Raw genomic sequence first — 26,754 nt, 5'->3', positions numbered from 1 at the left:
AGGGCCAGTCAGGGCACTACATCAATACGGGTGCCACCATAAAAAGGCAGAGTCTTAGCAACTGGGGGCTCCTTGCTGAGGGGCACTGAGGCTCCCATTTGCTGCCTGGATAACATCTCCATAGTTTCATAGTTTCATAGTTTTGTGCGGGTTGGAAGGGACCTTAGAGATCATCAAGTCCAGCCCCCGGGATTCGAGCCTCAGTGTAGCAGAGCGGCACTTCTACCACTTGCGCCACAGGGGTGATTTGAACTCTGGGCCCCAGTGTTGCAAGGCGGCGTCTTTAACCACTGCGCCACCGGGGCACACATAATCCAGAGAGGTGAATTGTCTTCCAGGATTATGTGTTAAGAGAAATTGGAAAGGTTCTTCCGCAGCTAATTAAACTGGAAGACTAATGTTCTTTTATTTTTATGCAGGCTGGGTCCCAGGATGCTGTTATCAGGAAACTGAAGAATGTTAAAATGGACTTTGCATCCCTTAGAAAGATGTTGAAGGGATCAGGGGTGTAGGTAGTGTTCTTCTCTGTTCTCCTGATGGGTAGCTGGGACTGGAAAGGAAGAGGAGAATGTGTAAGGTAAATAAATGGCTGAGGGGGTGGTGTCTTGATCAAGGCCTTGGGTATTTCGATCTTCAGCAGGCCTTTAATTAGTCAGGTATGTGGGCTTCTGATGGACTCTGAGCAAATGGGGCACAAGTGTTATGGGGAGAAAGGTTTTTGGATTGGTTACCAGGGAGGCGATTTAGATGTGACAGAGAAGGCCTGGGGGGCATTGTCACTGTTGGAGATTGCAGGGAAGGACCTCTGAGGTGTCCCACAGAATCATGTGAGGGCTCCTCAGAGAAGATAATACTGCCAATACTCTGTTCAGAATCTTGCATCCCTTTAGGGGTAAATGGATCTGCTGCTTCCCTTGAGTGCCTGTATACCAATGTGTGCAGCATGAGAAACAAAGAGGATGAGTTGGAGATCTGTGTAGGGTCACAGGGTTGTGATCTCATTACAGTCACTGAGATGTGGTAGGACAGTTTGCATGACTGGAATGCTGTCTAATGGAGAGCTATGTCCTTTTTAGGAAAGACAGGCTGGGGAAGCAGGGTGGAGAAGTTGCCCTTTATGTGAGAGAGCAACTAGAATGTTTTGAGTTCCACCTGGGGGAAGATTGAGAATGTGTGGAGAGTCTGTGGGTGAGAATTAAGGGGTGGGCTTATATGGGTTACACTGTTGTAGGGGTGTACTACAGGTCACCACATCAGGAGGATAAGTTGATGAAGCGACTTCTACAAGCAGCTAGAAGTAGCCTCGCAACACCAGACACTGGTTCACATGGGGGAACAGGGGTGGGTGTGTTAGGATTGTGAAGGTTGAAGGCACTGGTGCATCCCTAGTGGTAGGAAATCGGGAAGGGGAGGTGGATACCTTGCATGGATGAACAAGGAGCTCATGGATACGATCAAAGGGAGGAAGGTTTATGAAATGTAGAAAAAGGGTCTGTCCTCTTGGCAGAAGTATAGGAGTGTTGTCACAACCTGCAGGTGTACGATGAGGAAGGCTAAAGCCCACCTGGAGCTGAAGCTGGCAAAGAAGATAAAGCTTAATAAGAAGGATTTTCTTAATTATGTCAACAGGAAGACTAGGGGATAATGGGGGTCCTCTGCTGAATGGGGAGAGGGGTGTCCTGGTGGTGGGGGATGCTGAAAATATGGAGATGCTGAATGCCTTCTTTGCTTTGGTCTTTGTTTCAAAGACTCCCCTTTGGGACTCCTTGGCCCTAGAGCAAAGAAAGAGTCTGGAAGATGGAGATGTCCCCTCTGGTTAAGGAGGGAGTGCTCCAGGAGCATCTGAATGGAATCGATGTACACAGATTTGAGGGCCTTAATGGGATGCATCCACATGTGCAGAGGTGATTGTCAAAACACACTCTATCATCTTTGACAGGTTTTGGAGAACGGGAGATGTGCGTGAAGACTGGAGGATACTCAGTGTCACTCAGGTTTTCAGAAGGGGCAAGAAGGAGAATCTGGGAAACCACAGGCCAGTCAGTCTCACCACTGTTCGTATAAAGGTATTGGAGCAGCTTGTTCTGGATGCCATCTCCAGGCAATTGGAAGAGAAGAAGGTTATCAGCAATAGTCATCATGTATTCACCAAGGGGAAATAGTGCTCAACCAACCTCATAGCCTTCTATGGTGACATCATTGGTTGGGCAGATTAGGGGAGAGCAGTGGGTGTGGTTTACCTTGACATCAGCAAGGCTTTTTATACTGACTCACATGACATCCTGATAATGAAGATGATAAAGTGTAGGATAGATGAGTGGGTGGTGAGGTGGGCTGAGAACTGACTGACTGGCTGAGCTCAGAGGGTGATGATCAGCAGTGTGAAGTCCAATTGGAGACCTGTGACTAGCAGTATTCCCCAGGGGTCAGTTCTGGGCCCAGTGTTGCTCAGTATCTTCAGTGACAACATCAACAAGGGGATAGTGTCCACCCTCAGCAAGTATAGTAACAATACAAAGCTGGGAGGAGGAGTGGCTGATGTGTCAGATGGCTGTGCTGCCTTTCAGCCAGACCTGGACTGGCTGGAGAGTTGGTCAGAAAGAAACCAGATGAGGTTTAACAAAAGCAAGCGTAGAGTCTTGCACCTAGGAAGGGATAACATCATGTATCAGTAAAGGTTGGGGGATAACATGCTGAAGAGGAGTTCTTAAGAGGAGCTGGGGGTCCTGGTGGACAGCAGGTTGGCCATGAGCCAGCAGTGTGCCCTGGTGGCCAAGAAGGCCAGTGGAATCCTGGGGTGCATTAAAATGAGTGTGGCCAGCAGATCAAGGGAGGTGATCCTCTCCCTCTATTCTGCCCTGGTCAGGCCTCACCTGGAGTACTGTATCCAGTCTGGGCTCCTTGGTAGACAAAAAGATAGGGATATCCTGGAAAGAGTTCAGCAAAGGGCTACAAAGATGATAAAGGGCCTGGGGGAAGACTGGGTGACCTGAGTCTGTTTAACCTTGAGAAAAGAAGATTGAGAGCAGATCTTAATAAAATATATAAATATCATTAAGTGTGGGAGAAAAGGGGACATGGCCAACCTCTTTTCAGTGGTCTGTGAGGACAGAACAAAGGGAGATAGCCATAAACCTGAGCATAGGAAGTTCCGCACCTCTTCACAGTGAGGGTGACAGAGCACTGGAACGGGCTTCTCAGGGAGGCTGTGGAATTTCCTTCTCTGGAAGTATTCAAGACCCATCTGAATGCTTAACCTGTGCAGCCCGATGTAGGGAGCCTGCTTTGGGGAATTGGACTCAATGATCTCTAGAGGTCCCTTCCAGCCCCTACAATTCTGTGATTGTCTCAAGGTTGCCCAGGGCGCTGGCTGGCTGGATCTTGAGAAACTCAAGAGTGGAAATTGTACAGTCACTCAGAAACTGTTTCAATGCTTAATTTCCTTTTAGGAAATAGCATTGTTCCAACATATAGAATAAAAGTCTCTGCCTGTACTGAAAACTGGAAATTTCAATTATTAAATGACTGATTACTTTGATTTTAAAACTAGGCCTATAGAAATAGGTAGATGCAGTGCTCTTGCTCTTTAGTTTAAGAAAAACTTGTATGTTTCCTGTATTACAAGAAATATCTTTCATTCCAAAAAGCTTACTGAAAATAATTGGTAATTGTAGAAGTTACAGTGCTATTTTGTAATGCAGGCTTCAAAATCACTTGATGCTGGAAAATCTGATGCTGGAATTACAGCAAAACCAAAGCTTCTTTAGTGGATACACTTGACATACAAGTAGGAAGTTTCAGCTGTTACTCTTTTTGAGAAAACTTCACTAGCACCTATGTATGTTTAGAAGCAGGGTCAGAAAATAATTATGCTTCATGCCATAACCATTTCATAATGAAGTTGTACTCTTTGCAACTGTATACAGTTTCCTTTTTTCAAAACGGGGAAAAATAGTTTAGTATTAGAATGAAATGCATTTAAACAGGTTAACAGTTTATTTACATATGCTTCTGTTTGTGATTGTATAGGGTGGCAGCACATCTTTTGCCCAAATAGTCTGAGATACCAGAATTATCTCAGTTGTTCCTCAGTTTGGTCTTAAATGACTCTTCTTTTGTACATTTTTATTTAGTACTTAAAAATGTGTGCATACTTATTCCCTTAAGAACAATTATACTGTCTCAATTCAGTGAAATTCTACAGTAATTTCAGTTGAATTAGAAAAGGCAGTTGTAGTTAATCTTATATTTTGATTGCCATTGTCCACAGCAAAGGCTTGTCCAACTCGGTGGTCACAATCTCAGAGTTGTCATAGGTATTGGAGGTACTGATGAGTGTTCTGAACTTCAGAACCTGTTTATCTACAAAAAAAAAAAAAAAAAAAAAAGAAAGAAAATTAGTGGTACACTTGAAAGTGCTTTAAAAAGCTTTTTTGCATGCCCATTTATTGTTGTAAAGACTGCTGACCCCATCAGGAATGAATTAAATTCCTAAGTAGATTTAGGCCAGACAAAAAAAAAAATAAAAATCTAGAATAGCTACAGTAAGCATTAATTAGTAGTTTTGTACTAGCCTATACTATAAAATGACTTGACAAATTGATATTTGATCCCCAAATGATCATTTTGAGTTTACAGATTACAAAAGCACATAGTTGAACGTCCCCCAGAGTTTCACATATGTAAGTTTGTATTTCGTTTGCTCAGAAACACTGTTTCTAATACAGGTCAGGATGCTGTTGGCCTTCTTGGCCACCTGGGCACACTATCGGCTCGTGTTCAGCCGAGCATGGATCAACACCCCCAGGTCCCTTTCCTCTTCACAGTCATCCAGCCACTCTGCCCCAAGCCTATAGTGCTGCATGGGGTTATTGTGGCCAAAGTGCAGGACCCAGCACCTGGCCTTGTTGAACCTCATCCTATTAACCTCAGCCCAGCAATTCAGCCTATCCAGATCTCTTTGGAGGGCCTCCCTACCTTTGAGCAGATCAACACCACCTCCCAACTTGGTGTCATCTGCAAACTTACTTTGCTTGCACTCAATTCCCTCATCTAGGTCATCAACGAAGATGTTAAACAAGATGGGCCCTAGAACCGACCCCTGGGGGACACCACTTGTAATGGGTTGCCAGCAGGACTTAACTCCATTAACCACTACCCTCTGGGCACAACCCTCCAGACAGTTCCTTACCCAAAGAAGGGTATACCTGTCTAGGCCACGGGCAAGCCTCCAATCCTCTGGGACCTCTCCAGTTAACCAGGAGTGCTGGTAGATGGTGGAGAGCGGCTCAGCAATCACCTCCACCAGCTCCCTCAGCACCCGAGGGTGGAGCCCATCTGGTCCCATAGACTTGTGACAGTCCAGGTGGAGGAGGAGTTCTTAACTGTCTCCACCTGAATCACTGGGGGTGTACTCCGTGTTCCATCCCAGACTTTCAGATCGGGGCATGAAGTGCCCTGAGGACAACTGTTCTGCCCATTAAAGGCAGATGTAAAGAAGGCATTGAGGACATCAGCCTTCCCCTTATCCTCAGTGGTCACATTCCCCACTGCATCAATTAAGGAGTGAACACTTTCCTTGGTTCTTCTCTTACTGTTGATATATTTGTAAAAAGATTTCTTATTCTCTTTTACTGTCATGGCCAATCTAAATTTGAGCTGGGCTTTTGCCTTCCTAACCTCCTCCCTGCATTCCTTAGCAACCTCCTTGTAGTCTCCCCAAGTAGCTTGTCCCTGCTTCCAGAGGACATAGACTCTTTTTCTTCCAGAGTCTCAACAATAGATCCTGGTTCATCCATACCAGCCTTCTTTCTCTATAGCTCACCTTGTGGCATTCAGGGACAGCCTGTTCTTGTGCCTTTACGATTTCCGTCTTGAAGAGCATCCAGGCTTCTTGGACCCCTTTATCCCTAAGGTGGGACTCCCAAGGAACCTCTGCAACTAGTGTCTTGAATAGGTTAAAGTCCACCCTCTGGAAGTTCAATAGAGCAGTTTTACCAGTCACCCTTCTGACATCTCCAAGAACTGAAAATTCAAGAATTTTGTGATCACTCTGCCCAAGACAATCCCCTGCCTTCACATCACCCACCAGTCCTTCTCTGTTAGCGAAGAGCAGGTCTAGCAGGGCACCACCCCTAGTAGGCATTTTGCCAGCATGCATGGCATAAAAATGATGAGCAGTCAGATAAAAGGCTGAACACTGAACAAATTGTATGTTATAAGACAAATCTGCAGTTGCTGCACTTGTTCCTGCTCACACAAATTATGAACCTGAAACACACCAAAGAAACTGTTTCATCTGCTTGCCATATATGGTTGGAAGGAAAGAATAATATGAGTTTCACTTTACTTTAAACAGAAGATTGAGTATCCTGGGACTTTGAAGCATAACTGCAATGCAGTGCAGAAGATCAAGAAGGAAAAAAAATGTAGTACTGTGCGCGACGATTATGCACCTAAAATAAAGCTGCTGTATCCTGTCAGGATGATTTTGGACACCCAACAATGCTAGACAGGATCCTCGACAAATGGCAGGACAAAGGAGTTGTGGTGTTTGCCTCTGGAAGAGAGAGCAGAGGCTGATGAGGCTGTGTCTTGCTACAAGCAGTGCATGGGTTGTGGTTGCCAGAGAAAACAGATTTCACACATCAGAGGTAAGCAAGTCATTTAAGGAAGCTGAAGTAACACATGGGGAGAGTTCCCTCTGTAAAAATAGTATTTTTACTATTTTTTACCCCAAACACTTGTGTTCTAAATCCTGCCTAAAAAAAAATATTTGTTAACACATAATTTTTTTGTGGTTTCTGTTTTGTTTTGTTTTGTTTTTAAAAAAAAACACTCACTTTGCATCATTTATTGCTTTTTGCTCAAGATTATCAGAATAATTCTTACTGTTTTGACTTTGCATCTGAAATAATGGCTTTGTAGAAGGCAAGAATCAAGGACAATGTGACATCTTACTGGAACAAGGCAGTACTTCCTCATGCATAAAATGTAGTGAAAAATTTTGTTTTATTTTATTAAAAAGTTATTACCCACTAGGTGGAGATCTTTAGCTTTCTCTACCAAATTTTTTTCTGTACGTGGAACAGTTTGAAATGCTGAAGTGAAAGACGCAGACTATTTTTAAAAAGTACTGTTAATTCACAAGACTCAAATGAACAAATTCCAATTATTTAGTTTCACAATCAGGCAACATTTCCACTAATGTAATTCAAAATGTATGCTTTCTACGCAATAATTAAAAAACAAAAAACCCCACACACCAGGAACCAATGTAAAATATGTTTAAACCAGTAAAGGAAATAACAGGATGTACATAAATACTGCTTCCAGGAAAACTTCCTACTGTGTCAGGCACTATGTTGTGAAGTTGATTACAAGGTCAAAATGAGAAATTCTACCACTTCATGTATTCCTTATCTTTTTTAATAGCTTTCAGTATGCCTTGTTAAGTCCTAGCAAGAGCTTATGCCTTGGAAAAAAAAACAAAAAACAAACAAACAAAAAAAACTATTATAACAAAAGCCAAACAAACAAAAACACCACATAGAATTGCTCGGGTTGAGAAAAAACCTTAAAGATCATCAAGTCAAAGTGCAACCTAACCATACTATCTGAACTCTCACAAACCTCCACCTAATCACGTTCCTGAGCACCTAATGACATTCCTGAGCACCACATCCATATGGTTTTTAAACACATCCAGGGATGGTGACTCAGCCATCTCCCTGGGGAGCTTATTCCAGTGCTTAACAACCCTTTCTGTAAGGAAGCTTATCCTGATAAACAACCTAAACTTACCCTGGCACGACTTGAGACCATTTCCCCTCATCCTGTCACCAGTGAGAAGAGACCAGCTGTGCTCTCTGTAAGTACCTTCAGGTATTGGAAGAGAGCAATGAAGTCTCCTCTCAGCCTCCTCTTCCCCATATTAATCAGTTCCAGTTTCTTCAGTCGCTTCTCATAGGACATATTCTCCAGTCCCTTCACCAGCCTTGTTGCCCTTCTTTGGACCTGCTCCGGCACCTCAGTGTCCTTTTTGTATTGAGGTGTAGCATCTAATGTACAGACTCAGATGTGAATGATCCAAATTGTTTACCACAAGTTTTCACATCACTTATATACATTCACAAGATTTCTTTTTTAGCTATATGCCCTTACAACTTTCCCATCTATCTTTGCATGTCAACAGAGTATTCTACTAACACCCCTTAACTGTGCATGCAGGTCCTTATCCAGTCAGAGCCATGAGCCACTTCTTTTGCTTTTCTTTTTGCTTTTTTATAGAGATGTCTTCGGAGACAGGTCAGCATATTTACTTTCCTATGAAATACCATCCTATCCACACTGGTGCCTTTTTTGTTACATTTTGTATCGCCCTTCCACTATGCTAATCTCTCTGATTATAACAGTCTCAATTGAGGAATCCATGGGGTGGGTTTTAGTTATGGGGAGGACCTCAGCCCCTTCCAACATCTGGATATTGTGCCTGATCTGGAGGTGTTCTGTCTCCCCTAGATCAGCCAAAAATTGGGCAGCCCATTGGAAAATGGCCTCTGAGGTGACTAAGGGGTTCAGCATGGACGCCAGTGTGCCATACAGATGGAGCAGAGCTTATTGTAATATGAAGTCCCTCATCCTCACTGAAAACCAAGTCTGGACTCTCAAATGCATTGCCATATATTGCCTTCATCATCCCTAATTCCTTAAAATAATTTTGGAGATCCTCCATTGAGGTCCATGGACTCATATTTATCAGAATATCACTTCTGTTGGGCTATGTGAGTGTATATGCTGTCATTAGCCATTGAATTAGGGAATAGTTTTCATCACTATGTATCACAGAGGCATTTTGTCTAGAATGCTAATGGGAGCTCATCTTTTCTACTGAGTTAGTTTTGTAAATAGAGCTGCAGTTCAAATACCTCCTCTTAAAATGTGCTGTTTGTCTTGTCTGTATACTACTGCCTCTGCAAAATTGTGTAGCTGTCCTCTCTTAATTGTGCCTTTTATCAGCACTTAGTGTTAATTTCAACATCATCTGCTTTCTGATAGAGACTCATTTATGTGCTGATGTGCCTTTTTAGAAATGCACCCTGTAGCTTCTCATGTAAAATGCCAAATTTCTATGGAGAAAGCTCATCTTTTCTACTGAGTTAGTTTTGTAAATAGAGCTGCAGTTCAAATACCTCCTCTTAAAATGTGCTGTTTGTCCTTGAAAGTTTCATGATTGCTGTGGTATTCATGACAGGTCCTGTAAAGAGCATAAAGGATGGGTCAGTAATATGACAATAAAATTAATCAGGGGCAATCTAACCAGTTTTCAGAAGGGTTGACTATATATTGCATATCTGGCAGAGAGTGTCATAAGCTTTAGAGGTCTGCTCTGATGTGCAAGATGCCACCTAATACCCTTTCTGCTGAGAGCATCTTAGGTCCAAACTTTCTTCTGTGAAAGTGGCCAGATGTGCAAAAGAGGCTTCAGAAGATAGAAGGATGGAGTGAGAGATCCCTGGAGGAGCTCTTACGAGAGGCACAGAGAGTGTATGTTAGAAGGGGAGATGAGAAAGAAAAACAAAAGTTAATGGTTTCCACAGTGGAACAAGTAGTGGAACAAAGAATGGGTAATAGGGTAAAGAAAACAGGGGGAAGAGTGGGCCCTGGAGGGAGGCAGGGAGAGGACAGATCCCAGAGATATCAAGCGAGGCCCCAGTTGCAACAAAGCATAGGGAAATGCTTTAAGTGTGGCAAGCCAGGGCACATAAAGAGAAACTGCCCAGAATGGAAGAGAGAAGAAAAGCTACTGGCTGCTCTGAATTCAGAATAGGGTGGTCTGGGGCTTTCAAAAATTTGGTCCCACCAGGAGCCCCTGGTAAATATTAGAGTGGGACCTGAAGGGGAAGAAGTTGTGTTTTTAGTTGATACAGGAGCAGCCCATTCATCCCTGGCTCATAAGGTGTCAGGACTCAAATTAACAGATAAAACTTTAAAGATAACAGGGGTAGAGGGAACTGGGATGACAGTACCACTTTTTGAGAATACTGAATTAAAACTAGGGGATAAAACAATAACAGGACAATTATTATATGTACCTGATGCAGGGACTAGCTTGCTGGGGAGAGATCTTATGATAAAATTAGGACTACAAATAACAACGTGTCATGGTGGGATTACTGTATCAATGAATGTATTAACTGAGGTAGATGAGAGAGAGATAGACCCTGTGGTTTGGGTCAGAGAAGGGAATAGAGGGGGACTGAAAATAACCCCTTTAAAAATAAAGATGCAAGAAAAATATGAAAACATAAGACAGAGACAGTATCCAATTCCATTTGAGGGACGTATTGGCCTTAAATCAGTAATACAAGAATTATTAAAGGATGGATTACTGGAACCATGTATGTCACCTTTCAATACCCCCATTTTGCCAGTAAAAAAACCTGATGGTTCCTACCGATTAGTGCAAGATTTGAGAAAAATTAATGAAATAGTACAAAAACGGCACCCAGTGGTTCCAAACCCATATACCTTGATGAGTAAAATCCCAAATGAGAACAGGTGGTTTAGTGTTATAGATTTAAAGGATGCCTTTTGGTCTTGTCCATTGGATCCTGAAAGTAGAGACATATTTGCCTTTGAATGGGAAGATCCTGAGAGTGGGCGGAAACAGCAGTATTGGTGGACAGTTTTACCCCAGGGTTCACAGAGTCTCCCAATTTGTTTAGTCAAATCTTGGAACAAATATTAGAACATTTTCAGCCACCAGAAGGAGTATTACTCCTACAATATGTAGATGACCTCTTGCTGTCAGGGTCAGAAAAGGCAGGAGTTAAAAGAGCCACAAATGAGCTGCTAAACTTCCTAGGGAAACAAGGACTGAGAGTATCAAAGAATAAGCTACAGTACGTGGAAAGAGAAGTTAAATATTTAGGACACCTGATCTCTGAGGGAAAGCGTAAAATAACCCCAGAGAGGATTCAGGGAATTACTGAGCTACCCTTGCCTAGGACAAAGAGGGAACTGAGAAAATTCCTGGGGGTAGTAGGATATTGCAGACTCTGGATAGAGGCATACGCTCAGAAAACCAAGGATTTATATCTTAAATTATTAGATGAAAAACCCAACATCCTTGAATGGACTAATGAAGAGAAGGAATTAATAAAAGAATTAAAGCAAAGCCTAATTACAGCCCCAGTCCTAGCTCTTCCTGCCTTAAATAAACCCTTCCAGCTTTTTGTTACTGTAGATCGAGGGGCAGCTCTGGGAGTGCTAACTCAGGAATGGGGAGATAAGCGTCAGCCAGTGGCATACCTATCTAAATTGCTAGATCCTGTATCACGAGGATGGCCAGAGTGCATCCAAGCTGTAGCAGCAACTGCTCTTCTGGTAGAAGAGAGCAGAAAATTGACCTTTGGAAGGCAATTGGTAGTCACAACCCCACACCAGGTTAAAACTATTTTAACTCAAAAAGCTGGAAGGTGGTTAACAGATTCTAGGATTCTGAAGTATGAAATAATCTTGATTGAGAAGGATGACTTGATTCACCGCTGAATCTTGCTTAAATCCAGCCACTTTCTTGTGGAAGGGGGAAAAGAAAGAAGGGAATATCGAACATGATTGCCTGGATTTAATTGAGTATCAGACAAAAATAAGATCTGACTTACAAGATACTCCTCTTGGAGGGGGAAAGCTTTTGTTTATTGATGGATCCTCAAGGGTGGTACAGGGGAAAAGATACAATGGGTATGCGATAGTGGAAGGGGCAGAGGGGGAGGTAAGAGAGATGGGCCAGCTGCCTAATAATTGGTCAGCTCAAGCATGTGAATTATATGCCTTAAATTGAGCACTCCACCTCCTTAAAGGAGGGGAGGGGACTATATTTACAGATTCAAGGTATGCATATGGAGTGGTACATACTTTTGGAAAAATTTGGGAGGAACGAGGACTAATCAATAGTAAAGGAAAAGAGTTGATTCATGAAGCGCTGATCAGGCAAATTCTAGAAAATTTACTACTACCTTCTGAAATTGCAATAGTACATGTAAAAGGGCACCAGAAAGGAAATTCAATTATTGCTCAGGGAAATCGAATAGCAGATAAAACTGCTCGTGAGGCTGCTTTACAATCAAAAATTACCATGAACTATCTTGTGCCTGAAGTACCTCCCCCTCCCCCAAGACAAATATTCAGTGAAAAAGAAAAAGAAACTTTTAAGGATCTGGGGGCCATAGAATCTGAAGGGAGATGGATCCTTCCGGATGGGAGAGAGTTGTTAAACAAGGCAGTGACAAGGGAAATTTTAACCATCTTGCATCAAGGGAGTCACTGGGGAATACAAGCTATGTGTGATGCTGTACTGCGGAAATATGTAAATGCAGGGATATGTACTCTGGCTAAACTAGTTTGTAGAAGGTGTGCAGTATGCCAGAAAGTAAATAACAAAGCCATTCGTAGTCGACCTGCAGGGGGAAGAGAGCCAGGGATTTGGCCCTTTCAGAGTATCCAAGCAGATTTTACAGAACTTCCCAAAGTGGGTAGAGTCAAATACTTACTAGTTTTAGTAGACCATTTAACTGGATGGGTGGAAGCATTTCCATCAGTATCTGCCACTGCAAAAACTGTAACCAAAGTAATTTTGGAACAAATAATCCCCAGATATGGGGTGGTAGAACGCATTGATTCGGATCAAGGTAGTCATTTTACTTCACAAATTCTACGAAAATTAATGCATACCCTAGAGATTAAATGGGAGTTTCATACCCCTTGGCATCCCTCATCATCGGGAAAAGTGGAATGAATAAATCAGACAATAAAGAAACACTTGACTAAGTTAGTCTTGGAGACTCGACTCCCTTGGACAAAATGTTTACCCTTGGCACTTCTGCGAATTCGGACAGCACCAAGGAAAGATGTGGGAATTTCCCCATATGAAATGTTATTTGGATTGCCATATCTAGGAAAGAAAAACGAGATACCACAGTTTGAATCCAAGGATGCATTCCTCAAAAACTATATACTTGGGTTATCCTCCTCTTTATCATCTCTCAGGATTCAAGGACTGTTAGCACAAACACCACCTCTGGAATTTCCAGTTCACCCATTTCAAGCTGGAGACTGGATCCTGATCCAGATGTGGAAAGAGGCAAAACTGCAACCTGACTGGGAAGGACCGTTCCAAGTACTTCTAACAACTGAAACAGCTGTGAGGACGGCTGAGAAAGGATGGACTCACTACACTCGGGTAAAGGCATCCACTAACCCTGAGGCGTGGGAAGCTGTTGCCACAGAAGAACCTTTAAAGATAAGAATCAGGAGGAAATTGTGAAAAGTTTTTTTTTTTTAATGTATTTTTATTATTTTAACTAACCTTTAACTTCTCCTCAAATAGATAGATGAATTATATATGTAAGTGGGAGAGTAATATAACCTATATAGAATTAATGCTCACAAAGTTTTCCATGCTGTAACAAGAAGTTTTTATTGCTGTAACAGAGTGTATCCCATTTGTTATCCTGATAATTATCTGGAAAACGTAAAATTTGACAATAATGCAGGGGAAGGACCAACTGGTAGTTTTGATCTTAATAACAATTAATTACAGTGAAACCCTTGGTCAGTTGATGACTTGGAAGAGAGATGACTTTCAGAGGGGATTAGGAGGATACCCTGTTAAGATATGGGTGAATGTAACACGAAAGGAAGTGCCCCAGACTGTCACATTCGATGCATGTCAAGTAATAGCCTGTGGTAGTTTAAGTACTCAAAGACAATTGAGTAATGAAAATAAATATCTTTGTCCAGAACTGACTATGAACAAGGGATTCCCCTGCAATGGGTGGAATAATGTATGGTGGACAACCGCCTATCGAGGCTGGACATATACACCTGGAATATTTGATGCTTCATGGGCACATACACTAAAAGATCAAATTTGTATGTTTAAGGGAGTTGTCCAGCCAGATTGCCAACCGTTACAATGTAACCCAGTAACAATAACAATTAATAAGGCTGATAAACTTGTTAATACCACTTTTGGTCTTGGTATAGATATGCGTGGAAAGGATCCAACAGCTAGATTCCGGATAGCTGTGTGGGATACACTCCCTGAAAATACCCAGAATGTCCAGGAGAGTGAAGAGCTTAAAAAGGGGGTAGAAAATCTTCCTAAAAACCCCGCAGTAGTGACAGTTAAGGAAATAAAGGATCTTAGACAAACATTTGAAATTGAAACAGGATATGGGGACATTAATGCCTGGGTAGAATGGATTAAGTATACAGTCCAGAGTCTCAACCATAGCAACTGCTATGCTTGTGAATCAGGGCGACCCATAGCTCAGGTGGTACCCTTTCAACTGGGATGGACCAAGGACCCCAAGGGAATGCGATGCATGATTGCCCTGTACCAAGAGAAAACTGCCTGGGGAAATAGAGACTGCAGATCTCTCTCCCTCTTGTTTCCTCCAACGCCTGACACAGATGTCAAGATCCCTCCTGCATTCTCTACAGCGGTAGGTAACCATACAGCTTGCCACTCACAGCAGGGTGTGAAGGCTACCAGGCCTATAGGAAATTTTTCCTTATGCAGTGAAGTCTTGAATGTTACAGAGGACTCAGCAGGAAATTATTCAAGATTGGGAATCTCCAGGGCAGCTCTCTGGTGGTACTGTGGGGGAAAGATTTTATGGTCCACCCTACCATCTAACTGGGGAGGCACCTGTGCTCTTGTTCAATTAGTTATACCATTCACCCTGGCATTTGAAAAAGGAATATCCAAAAATTCTGGAAGAACCAGCCCTTTCTGCTGAGAGCATCTTAGGTCCAAACTTTCTTCTGTTTTACTTTACTTCATAGCTAACAACAGTTTCAGGAGTGATTAAAGAAGAAAGAGCTTAGGGAGAAGTTAATTATGACAAAGCCATAAAATCTCTCTTAAGGCTCTGACAATCACAAGATTGACCCTTGTGTCACTTGTTCACACTTTTCACCTTCAGCAGAATCATTCAGATAGAAATACTTTGAATGTTATTTTTAGCACGTTTGTTTATATAAAACAAATAAATGAAAGTCTTCTGCAGTTTGTCAGAATTGCATCACCTTTGACTACAGTGTAGGAGGGAAGAAAGCAGGCAATTGTTTGAGTATGATGTGCGTTTTTCTTGCATGCATTGTTTGATATTATTAATGTATTTGGTATGAAGAAATGCTAGTATAGATGGCAACATTTCTCTATTCTGATCTGGCTGGGTTTTGCAGCACCTCACTCAGGCAAACACCTGCTCTTGCTCTGCAGCCTTCCAGCTAAACCATTCCAGCTCACCTTTCCCCCTCCTCTTCCTTCAGAGATGGTGTAAGTCAGACAGAAGAGCCGTTCTCCTTCACTTGCCTTAAAATCTCTCAGCCTATTAACTCATAGGTAATTTTTCCAAATCCTTACAGGGGTTATTGGTGCAAATCATACTACAGCTTCTCAGGGGTGCTCTGACAAACTTTGCCAGCCAGAGTTCTGGCTGTGAGAAGCCAACAGGATCTCTTGCACCTAATTTCACCTGGCTGCCATGCCTGAAACAGGTATTAATTCATGACAGGAAGGGAGGATCTAGGAATGGAACTGTTCCATAGTGTTTGAGACTCATGGTGCATTCTTAGAAAGAGAGCCCACAGGCACTGCTGCTGCCAAAGTTTGCTGAGGTTGCAGCAGCAAGCACACAAAAACAATTCTGCCACCACACTGCTGGCTTTTGTAATCCTTGACAGATCGAGCTTGGGTTCCTTTGAACTTTGGTGCCCCAACAGCCCTTGAGCTTGCTGTCCCTGTCACAGATGTGGCTGGCCTGATCCATGCAGTGGCACCTGAGGTTCAGCATCAGCTTACTCTAATTTCTCACATAGTGTTTAACAGATCACATGAGACTGCACTGCTGACAACTGTAGTTTGGGCTCTGGAATCAATGTGCTTTTTGAAGTTTGGAGCTGCATGACAAATTGCTCGTAAACGAAAATCTTCTCCTAGATAAAGTGATACATTTTCGGGCAAATGTTAGGTTTAGGAAGAAAAATAGCAGTGAACAAAATTCCCCTGTACTGATTGGTAGACTTCTTCTGTTCCAACAAATTACAACCTGTCTGATGTTACGAAAGCAAAACTCTCAGCAGTTCCTTGTTACTGTATTAATGGCCAAAGTTTAGGGTTGCTTGGAGCTGAAGATGGCAGAAGGCTTCACCAGGATCTACTTTGGCTTTCTCCTGCAATAAACCTTTTACCTCTTCACTCAGAAGTTAACAGTGTGATCACAGGGGCTGAGAGAGGATTTGCAGGGGTACACTCTATTGTTGCCTTCTTAAGTGTTGTCAAACGGACAGCTTAACATTAGGTAAAATGTGAGCAGCTGAATGTTTCTGCTGTGAGAGGTGTTTACAGCTGAAATCTTACATATTAGGCAGGCACTGAAAGCAGATTGGGAGATCCAGGTTCCTTGTAGATTCTGCACTTTTCACAAGCAAAATTGCTCTGAAATGTTTTTGTTTGTTTGTTTGTTTGTTTGTTTTTAATTACTGCAGCTATGGTAATGGGATCTGTAGCCCATCTTTCTGGATTTTCATTTGAATGAGCTCATCTTTCACCACAAAGTAATTATGCTCCTTCAGATTCTTCTGTTGCCATTTACATTCATGGTCTTCACGATGTTATTTACTGCTGTTCAGAAGAAACCTCTCTGATTGTGAGTCATGGTATAGCATGTTTCCACTTTACTCCAGCCTTAACGCTGACTGCAAGTAGCAGCAGAATGGCTGAAGGAAGACCTTGTAACATCTCCTACGTTTGCAAAGCTCCTTCCTCCCCCGTTGTTTGTATAAGGACTAACAATAGGGAAGAATCACAGTGATACCAAATAAGCTCATTTAATTCACTTGCGGTTTCCATGCCACTCAACATAAACAGAGTGAAGCTGGAGATTTGCTGATGCTTAAGTACGACCACACTGCATGGGGGGGAAAGCCCACAAGATGCAGGAATGAAGCTCCAAGTATCTCCTGGTGCCAAAGGAAGTAGTCCAGATGAGGGAAACTGAGGAAAATAAAATTCATCATTCAATCAGAATATCGTAGTACTTCAGTCATTTGAACATAGGTTTTGAACAACAGTTTTAGTTTAAATGTAGGCTGCAAAACCTGGGTTTAAACCTGGCTTTGCTGAATTGAGTTTTTCAGTTGGATATGACTTTAATTTAATCCAGATATTGAAATCTTTATATATACTTGCATGAGGACTTTCCCAGGAAGAGCAGAAGCTGAATGGGAAACTTTTTTCTTTAAATTTTACACTGGTATAAGCTACCAGAGCATACTTTTTATAGTGGTACTGTGCAACACAGGGAATGAATAAATCAAGCATGGACCTGTATTTTAAAACAATAATATCTAGTTCTGAAGCACAAGCCATTGGTACTTTAGAATTTACCACACTACAGTGCAAGAGCATTACACTGGAAAAACACCTTGTTTAAAGTCTAAGCTTTGTATGAGGACAGGTTTTGACTCTTATATTGACTGAAGGAATTTTCTATTTCTGGGCTTGCTAGTTAACATTTGGATGGCAGCCAGAGCATGTGCAAGTGACTACTGCCTGTGTGTTTAATAGTGAATGTATACAGCATCCTACCTGTATGACTAGAAACTCATATGTTAACAGAGGGGGTATTTTAAATTTCCATTCTAATCTCTGACATCTCTAAATGCTCATCAGCCCATCTACCTTAATGCATTAGGAAAATAACCCCAGTAAGGCAGAATTTTTTTCCTTTGTGGATTTTAAACATTATTGCCACTTCTGATAAGCAAAAGCAGCAGGGAAATGTCTGCAAAGTCTAATATACAAAGGATTTAAGTGATAGCTGTTTCCACCAAAAACTGCTTGCAGGGGCCATTTAATTTGACTATGTCTTTACTCTGTCCGTGCTTACCAAACTCAGTATCTTCTTCCAGATACTTTTAGACCAATAAAATGTATAAATATATATTAAAAACATATGTGTGTATACATATTATAATATATATTACATATATAATATTATATATATATATATATACATAATTATGTCTCTGCTTGGCTTTCTTCCCAGAGCTGGTAGATTTCTTTGTTTGAATATTTTAATGAGTCAAAATTTAGAACTATGAAAAATTAATAGTACTTTCTCTGCAACAAGGCTATCCTGGAAGTAATGGTAGGTAAAGCAGACAGAGTAAACTCTAATGGAAGAGAAAGTGATACCATAAATATTATTTGATAAAACCTTCCCTGCTTTAGACTGCTAAGGGCATCCTCATTCTTCTCTTGCCCTTGCCTCATGCTAATATGTGCCACCCTCAGTTAAACCCACCACGTTGTGTAACACTGGAGAATTTAAAAATAGACTGACTAGACTGACAATTATTTATTTATTTATTTATTTATTTATTTTTAAAGTCAGACCTGTTAATCCGGTTCATAGAGCATGGTTTCTGAAACAGTTGTGCTGGCACAATAGAGTGGCAGGCACACAGCTTTATGAGAACAGGCAGAGGACAGGCGAGCAGCAGGATAGCAGGATCACTTTCCAGCAATGAGTTCACCTAGAAAAGCTGCAGCTTGGGCATTTTCATTCTCGTTTTCAGCCTGTGCACATTTTCCTGTTGTGGACCTTGGCAATCTGTACAAAGAACTCTCACCATCACATCTGGAGACTACACATCAGACCATTTTTTGCTTCCAACGTTTTGACACTGGCTGATCCTGACTGTGGTTTCTCTTGAAATTTTCCTCAGGCCACTCTACCTAGAGAGCACCTGAGGAGAGCTACTTAAAGGAATCACCATACCCATTTTCATGCAAATTAGTGATTGGCCAGGGACTTGTGATGAATCTCAGACTTCTCTTTGTATTGTTGGATGGGCTTAAAAAGAAAATATATGTGGTTTTTTGTGCTTTTGTTTGTTTGTTTGTTTGTTTGAAGTTAGCAAGCAGATTAGCAGCCACTCATCCAATTTCTGTGGTATGATATCACTGTGTTGCAATAAGTTTGTACTGGAGTCTAAAGGCAGTGGGCACAACCAGACTTCCACAAAGCACAAATCTTTCACTTGGTTCATCTGGTAGTGTGTGTATTGCAGTGAGTGAAACCTCCTTTCTGCTCTCCGCTCCCCTTTCCAAGCCCATCCTTCATAGCTTGAGTGCCCACAAAGCATGTTGAATTAGCTCTGAATTTCTGGTATGCAAGCAGAAAGTTCTGAACTAAATACAACCATACCATAGGTAGTGCCTGCTGACTGTTGCATGTGTTGACGGAGTGTGGGAAAACAGATGGAACAAGCTTTACCAAGTGCAATTTGGAAAGCACATAAGCATGTAAGAATTAGTGGCATGGGCAGTTATTAATGCTTTAAATGCTGTGTGTAGTTAAATAAAACAACTTTTTTAAAAAACAAATGCCAGCTTTTTTTTTCAGAATGCCAGTAATTGTTGTAAAACTTAATAGGTGTTTAACTTACTCTAGCCACTTCATAATAGCATCTTGCCTACTACAAAAAGCCGAAGTAATGAATCAGACTTGCCCACACAAGCTCTTTTTAATTAAATAGTCTGTAGTTTGTTTTTTTGCTTCAAGAATCTCATCAGACTTTTACATGGTTTGCAGTTTGTATGCTTTGTTTCAGTCACACACTCACACCATGCTCAAAGTGAGTTGCATAGTTCTCCAGCAATTTTTAAATTTTTTAGCTGAGCCTGTTTAACAAGATGATATGAGATTTTGGTCTCTCAGTTCCTCTCTGCCCATCCCCAACAATTATGGCAGTGCTGGAGCACGTCTCACCTGAGGTTGTTGAGGTTTTCAGGACAGCTTTTTATTTTGGAGAGCTACAGAGAGAAGGAGTTACAGCTCTGCAATCACACTTCCCAGCTATGATCAGTGAGTGCTTTGCAAATATTAATGAATCTAATTTTGATTCACCTCTTCTGTGCCTATTTCTGTGAAGGTGATTCATCCAGTGTCATGCAGGAGATGTATGATGCAGGCTGGAGCGCAGAGGTTATGTTTCCCAGTCTGGATCATTAACTAACACATTTCAGCTACTGTTCTCCAGGGGTATCTTAGAAAGAGATGGTTTTTAGCTGTTAAAGTAGGAAGGTTCCACTGGAACAGGTTGAAAGAGGTATTTAAAGAGATTAAAGTGTTGAGGATGGAAAAAAAAAGAAAAAACAATGCATTGATTTGGGATAAGGATAAGAAGAGGTATGGAGAGAAGAGTTGGGGAGATAGCGTCCTTGAGGGGCTGGAGGTAGTGAAAAAAATCCTGCATTTTGTGTTGTGCAGCGTCAATCTGTTTCAGAATTGTAAATGCTAGTGGAGCTACGACATTCTTGTGCTTTAGACTTCAAGTGATGCATTTATCCTGCTGGCTGACATGAGGTATCTTCAGTGGGAGAGCATTTAAAGGAGAAGAATAAATTAAGTCAGTCTAAGCATGGTGCCACCAGAGTCTTTGCATAGGCCAGAATTTAAAAAAACAGTGGAAGAATGTGGAAAATTATGTCTGATGGAGAGCAGAGAGGCCTTCAGGACTATGGGCATTCAGCATGCCGTGTTGTCCCCATGCAAAGAGTGGTGGATATACAGATCATCTCTTCACCATAGATATAACCAACAAAACAATATATTCACGTGATTTGTAAAGAAAATTCTTCAGAACCAGTAGCTGAAGAGTTTCAGATCAGGGAAGCTTAGATGGAGAATGAGCTTCAGCCACCATCCCAAAAATGTTTTGGGAGTGGGGCAGGGGATTTTAGGAGCATGTGGTGCCCCGGTGGCTGCCATCCTGCCTCATAAGAGATGGGCTGAGTTTTCCTGTGCTACTGAGCAAGTAGTGGTTTCCTCTTACTCTACTGGGACCAGGTTAGGCAACACTGAAGTAAGCGCTGTTGTATCTTCTTCACCAGTGCTTAAGATCAGTGATTTTGACAATGAATAAAATGGTGAGAGATTTTTTATGTGGATAGGCATCAAAAGAGAAGCAGACTTACAAATTGCATTGTATTCTTTGTATTTCATCAGACAACCTTGTTTACTCTCAGTAATTTTAATAAATGTGTTGAGTTTTACAGGAACTCTTAGCACTTGTATCTCTCACTGAAACTTTCAGATGTATTATTTGGTGGTCATTTCTTAGCAATAACTGTGTCTGTGTTTTTCTAAATGCTGTTTCCTAGAGGAGGATGTATAGTGTGACTTCTCATAGATGTTATTGCAGTTTGATGCTGTAGACTGAGCCGTTTCAGGTTTGAGCTCTCAGCAGTTTATGGGCACCACTGTATTCACAGGAGGTCTCAGTACAGCCAGTAAAAGGAATATGGTGAACTTCTGCAGACCTTCTCATTGTGATTTCATATTCGGAAACTTAGTCCAAGTTTTGCACATATCTTGCTTCTTTATTTTCCTTTCATTCATTCTGGTAATAACATTACTCAGTGAAAAAACTGGGATTCAACTTTATTTGCTGGAATTTCCCAGGTCAAGCAACGATTACCCCTCTGAAAGAGGATACCTTGGCATTGCGTCAGTGGGCTGAGCACAGAGAAAGGAAAACATGCTGGTCAGATTACTTGAACCAAGAAACCGGAGTAACACTTGAGATTTGTTTTTTTCATTCACTCATTTTTGGCTAAGTTCCTTAGTTATGCAGACTAATAGGAGTCAATGGCGGTAACTTCTCACTTAAATGAGCATAGAAGTAAATACATTCAACTAGAAAAAATACTGTTAGCAATTCAAACCTGTTTTAATACTTTTTCCCCTTTTGAAGTTACTTAACAGTGTCAGAATGTTCTTCCCAGCACACTTTAAATAAATTTCATTCTAAGTTAATATGGATGAGAAGGTCCACAAAATAAAAAAATAAAAAACAAAAAAAATCTCTTTACTGATGGGCTGCTCCCAAAACTCTGAAACAAGTGTCACTTGCCTATGGATGCCTGATAGAAACAGAACATGTTAAGTCTCTGTCATGTTATATTTTTATTGCACTGCTTCTATCAAGAAAATAGGAGTCTTGCTGCAAACATACCTCTTTCTGATGTTTTCTTCCAAGCTTGCTGTCATGGTTTTATGATTTTTGGTTACTGGTATTCCACATCATAGCGTCATGTAGTGTTAATGCTCCAGTTCTGGGTGCCTATCCAGAAGAGAAGAACTGCATTCCCCAGAGGGCTTTGCGGTCAGAGAGGAGATATAACTCCTGGCAAGGTCACCTGATTGGGCTCTTCTTCATTCTTTGCCTCTCCCGGCTGCTGCCCATCCCGACTGCACACATCTCTTCAGTATTACTGTAAGGCCTTCAGCTTTCAGATACTCTCTCATTATATTTGATATATTAGCTTCAGTTCTAATTATATTGTATTATGGTGTTTTATCTTGCATTACGATACCATATTTAGTAAATCAGTTTGTTTCCCCTCAGATCATGGCCTCTGTTTTTAATTATTTTGGGGTCCCCCGTTTCCCTTTTCTAGAGGCATGGATTTTGTGAAATCCCTCCACCCCACTAGTCACAGAAGCAGGTCAAACCAGCCCATAAGCTGTTGACACTTGCTTACATTTTATCTCTGTGGTGATGCTCTGATTTCAAAATAGTTAGATCTGCTTTGCAATCTTGATGGGAATATTCCTTCCAGACTTGAATAAATGGACAGCCACCTAGACAACGATTCCTGATAATCATTTAATATGTGACAACAGGCACCAACCCTTGCATTGCACTCAGAGATGGTAAATGATTTCATCTTTATGGAGGATTTCCAACAATTCCTTCTTCAGAGAAGGAAGTTACATATGATGCTTGGGAACAGCACAGGCAAAAGTCAAGGTTCGTACTTAGACAGTTTTAATTTAAATGCAACTTATGAGCCAAGATCGATACAGATAACTTCGAGCGTGTTTACATTCTGGTCCCATCATTTTTAGAGCTGTCTTTTTCTTGGTTGAAGTGTAGTCTCGTCTGCCTTTCTGCAGAGCAGCCCAGATGATATCCATAGCCCTGAAAGTGCAGATCTTTCCCTGCTGCAACCCATAGTTTGGGCCAAGTCACCATCAGATGCACACAGAAGTTGACAGGGCAAACTTGTTTCTTAGAGGACTTTATCAGACAGCTTCTAGGAGATAACTGGTGCAAGCTAGTGAACAAAGATAAGGGTGTTGAGTTGGATTGGTGTTATTCATCTTCCTGACGAAGGGTGTCACTCCATCCTGGAGTTCTTGTTACTGTGGTATCATGAGAACAAGTTTAAGAAAAGGCATACACTACACCATGTACTGGCCAAGCATTAGATGCTAATCTGTGTCCTGTAGGGCCCACCAGAGCTTCTGGCTCTGTCTCCTTTGTCTTTTCTTCCCAAACCACAGGTCTGTGGCCTGTCAGCCAGATACTGCACAAAGTCTTTCAAAATAAATGCTTGTGTCAAAACTATAGAAATTGATTTCTTTTGGTGATGAAAACCACCTTTATGTTTAGAAAATGCTGTTTGTAGAGATGAAAAACATTATTTTGGTAAGAAAACCATATTTTTGCAAGGGTAAAGAGTGATACCTAAGAGAGACCTTTTTATTTCTGGTATAACTATTGATATTCCTGTGAAATTTTTCTAAAATCTGTCAGAAAAGGATATATCTGTTGGAAATGTCCTTATTTTGTAGAGGAGAAAAGGTATTTCTGTTAGTAGTGTCCTCAGTTTGTCGAAGAGAAAAGGTATTCTGGAAGCAGTATCTAGGTAAAACAAAAGAACAAAATACTACTGAAAGCAATAAGGAATATGTTATCCCAGAACTCATGCATTTTTCCTATTGTCTGATGTAAGGCTGCCAATCGTGACCTTACCAGACTTTGTCCTTCCTGCTGCACACTCATTCACTGAGATCCTTTCCAGAGCTGTTGGGTGCTAGAGCACCACTGATATTTTCAGAATTTTCTGTTCCTAGTTGAAAAATATAAAATATATTTGCTACTGATGAAAACCACTGCTTGATTTCACAAGCCCATACATGCTATTCATTATTAATTCTTTATGTCAAAGTTGCAGTTTTTACAGGTTATTATAATTCTAGCACTGCCACCATAGAATTAACTTCCATAGCCTCTGGCTTTAATTCAGACTTGAAAAGGATTAATGTGAAGGAAAATTCTACCAGATATATCACTCTATTTAGCTTTCCCATCTACTGATGCATCCTAAGAAGCAAGAAATAATAAACCAGACTGGAGCTGATGAGACTAAGTATCATTTAGGAAATCTCCTGCTTTACGTGAAAGGATGTGCTGACCAGTTTGGGAAGCTCTTTAAAATAGGATTATTAGGGGCTTAAAATTTCAGAACAATATTTAATATTACTTACATTATAATTCACTGGAAAATTATTTCCTTCCTGACTCTTCACTCTCATTTTATTTTCAGTGAATTAATACAATATTTTAGGAAGAAATTCTACCAGGATTAACTTTTCCGGTCTTGCATGTAGTAATACTAAAAATTTCATTTGTAGCAACAAGAGTGTATGAAAATTAGACTGTACAAGCTTGTAACGACAAGTCGTTGTACAGCTGCTAGCTGTCAAGCACCTTCATTCCTCTTTCAATGTTGTATTTTCCCAAATTTTAATTATCTGATTGGATAATGTATACTGTACTCCCCCAGCTGTTTTTCTCAAAAAGCAAAATGCAGCTTCAGTATGCGTTTGCACTATAAGCTAACCGTCATTGTTGCTTACTGCAAACAGGGGGCAGCCTTAGGTGTACAACACAGCAGCAGCATTTCCTACTTAATAGGAAAGAACATTCGAATGTTATGTAGTTTGAATGTAGAGACACCACTGCAAGATTTTAGTAGACTTCATAAATCTAAACTACCCTCCATGCCACAGAGTTGCACGGTATATATAGTCTTAAAATCTGTAAGGGTGAAATTAATTTTGTTCATAGCTATTAGGAGGGATTTAAGAGATAACTCTTAATATGTGTCTTCTTACATCCATTCATGTTCAGTCTCATTTTTACTCTTCAGATAATTAATTCATTTTGTGTTGTGAGTGCAAGAGTTCTTCTGTATAGCCACAGGCTAGATAGTGTAAAAGAAATACAGGAATTGCCATCCTATGTAACAAGCAAAACCAAACAAAAAGTGTTCTGAGAAGATGATTAGGCTCTCTCAATAAAGCCCAGCAGTCAATAACATCCTTTCCTGTCTTCCCTCCTGCACAGGATAAATATCAAATTATTACATGACAGGACACATCAAATTTATTTCATACAAGATTGATTTGACTTGAAGAAGCAACATGACAGATGTATGCACCTAAGAATTTAGGTGAGGAAATTTGAGAAGAGGTGAGGAAACTGATATGATACATACTTTGATGGTACCACAGAGTTTCTTACAATGTAAGCCAGAGTGTTTTTTCTCTGTAAGTCCTTCAGAGTTTAATTTAATATGTTGATTTCCTGAGAGGCCTTTGGGTGGTGCTGTCATTGTTAACAAGCAAGCGAATGATAGTAAGAAAGGTCAGACTATGAATGTTAGAATGCAAGGATTTGTTGAGTAGCTAGAGAACGTCAAATACAAAGAACTGAAGCATCTTGACAAAAAAAAAAAAAAGTGATTTAGACAGATTTTATTATTCTTCAATAAAGGGGATATTTAATATTTCACGGGAGGTAGAAGCTAAGGGCTTAGATTGAACATGTTGTCATTTGGAAGAGCTTAGCTACAATAAGTCTGTATCTCTTACAGCCTTCCTGCCTTGTTTTAGTTCAGTAGAGCATTTTACTCTGCCTTGCATTGTACTGATTGGCTAGTGCTGCACCAGCAGCTCTGGAAATTAGCCGTGGCTGGATTGTGTAGGTCCAATATTCATCAGGAGATAATAGATTCTCTGCTCTGAAGGCTGCAAGAAAATTATTTGTGCCTACCTTTAGTATGTAGAAACAAGTACTTCTATGTTTGTGAAATGAGAAAGCTAAGCTTATATTTTCTTTCTCATTGCAACATGTTGATATACTTAGGGGATGAGCATTATGCCTCAGAATGAACTCAGCTGCCCTGAGGAAGGGTGAAAATGTGGTTCACTGTGTGTTATCATATGGGAAGCCTGCTGCTTTATGCCATTTCTTATCAAATGTACAGACTGAAAGCAAATACAACTGTGAGCATTGTTGCCCCAGAAGTAAATGTTATGGAGGAAATACAGTAATGTAAAACTGATTCATATTAGAACTGGCTAACAAGTTTCCAACATGGATTTATGCATAAAAGCAGTTTTTAAGGTCTTTGAGAGGTTTGAGGCACTTAGGAGTTTCTGCCTTGCCAACTCTGAGCTGAAGCTGTGTGTCTGGGAGAGTGCAGGGACTGAGAAGGGGACAACAGTTAAGGTGTCTGGTGGCTCATCTAACATGATCAAGAACAATCCCACAGCTGAAAGGGAGCCTTTACGGTAGAATTGCTAGGGGAAGGAGAAAGAATGTGATTAGCTGTCATTGCAGGATGTATTGGTGGTAACTATACAGGTGTTAACAAGAATGGCAACTACAAGGATGACAGTAGAAGTACAGAAGGTATAAGGAAAAAAGGGAAACTCACCAATGATGACACTAGGAGCTGAGGCAATCTTCACTAGCAAGCCATCTCCAAGAGATGCTGCCTCAGTGAGGGTCAGCCCTTAAAGGAGGTCTCAGAGG

The 26,754-nt window shown here is 41.0% G+C and overlaps 1 long non-coding RNA gene across 3 annotated transcripts; it reads right to left on the bottom strand.

The window, feature by feature from the left end:
- Nucleotides 1-361: 361 nt before the first annotated feature.
- LOC146761835 (uncharacterized) lies at nucleotides 362-26,754 on the bottom strand. 3 transcript variants are annotated; one of them, XR_014943456.1, is made up of 3 exons: nucleotides 26,657-26,754; nucleotides 23,905-24,001; nucleotides 362-23,818 (listed from the first exon to the last, which is right to left on the bottom strand). It is a non-coding gene; the product is annotated as an uncharacterized LOC146761835 (long non-coding RNA). The 3 variants fall into 3 exon arrangements; XR_014943455.1 differs by having other exon boundaries at nucleotides 362-23,793; XR_014943457.1 differs by lacking the exon at nucleotides 23,905-24,001 and having other exon boundaries at nucleotides 362-23,793; nucleotides 26,657-26,735.

The sequence above is a fragment of the Coturnix japonica genome, chromosome 2, assembly GCF_054131305.1.
Source record: "Coturnix japonica strain WE chromosome 2, WE-NBRP24, whole genome shotgun sequence".
NCBI classification, from domain to species: Eukaryota; Metazoa; Chordata; class Aves; order Galliformes; family Phasianidae; genus Coturnix; species Coturnix japonica.
Note: the sequence above shows the minus strand (reverse complement) of the source record. Positions and strands in the feature narration are given on the sequence as shown.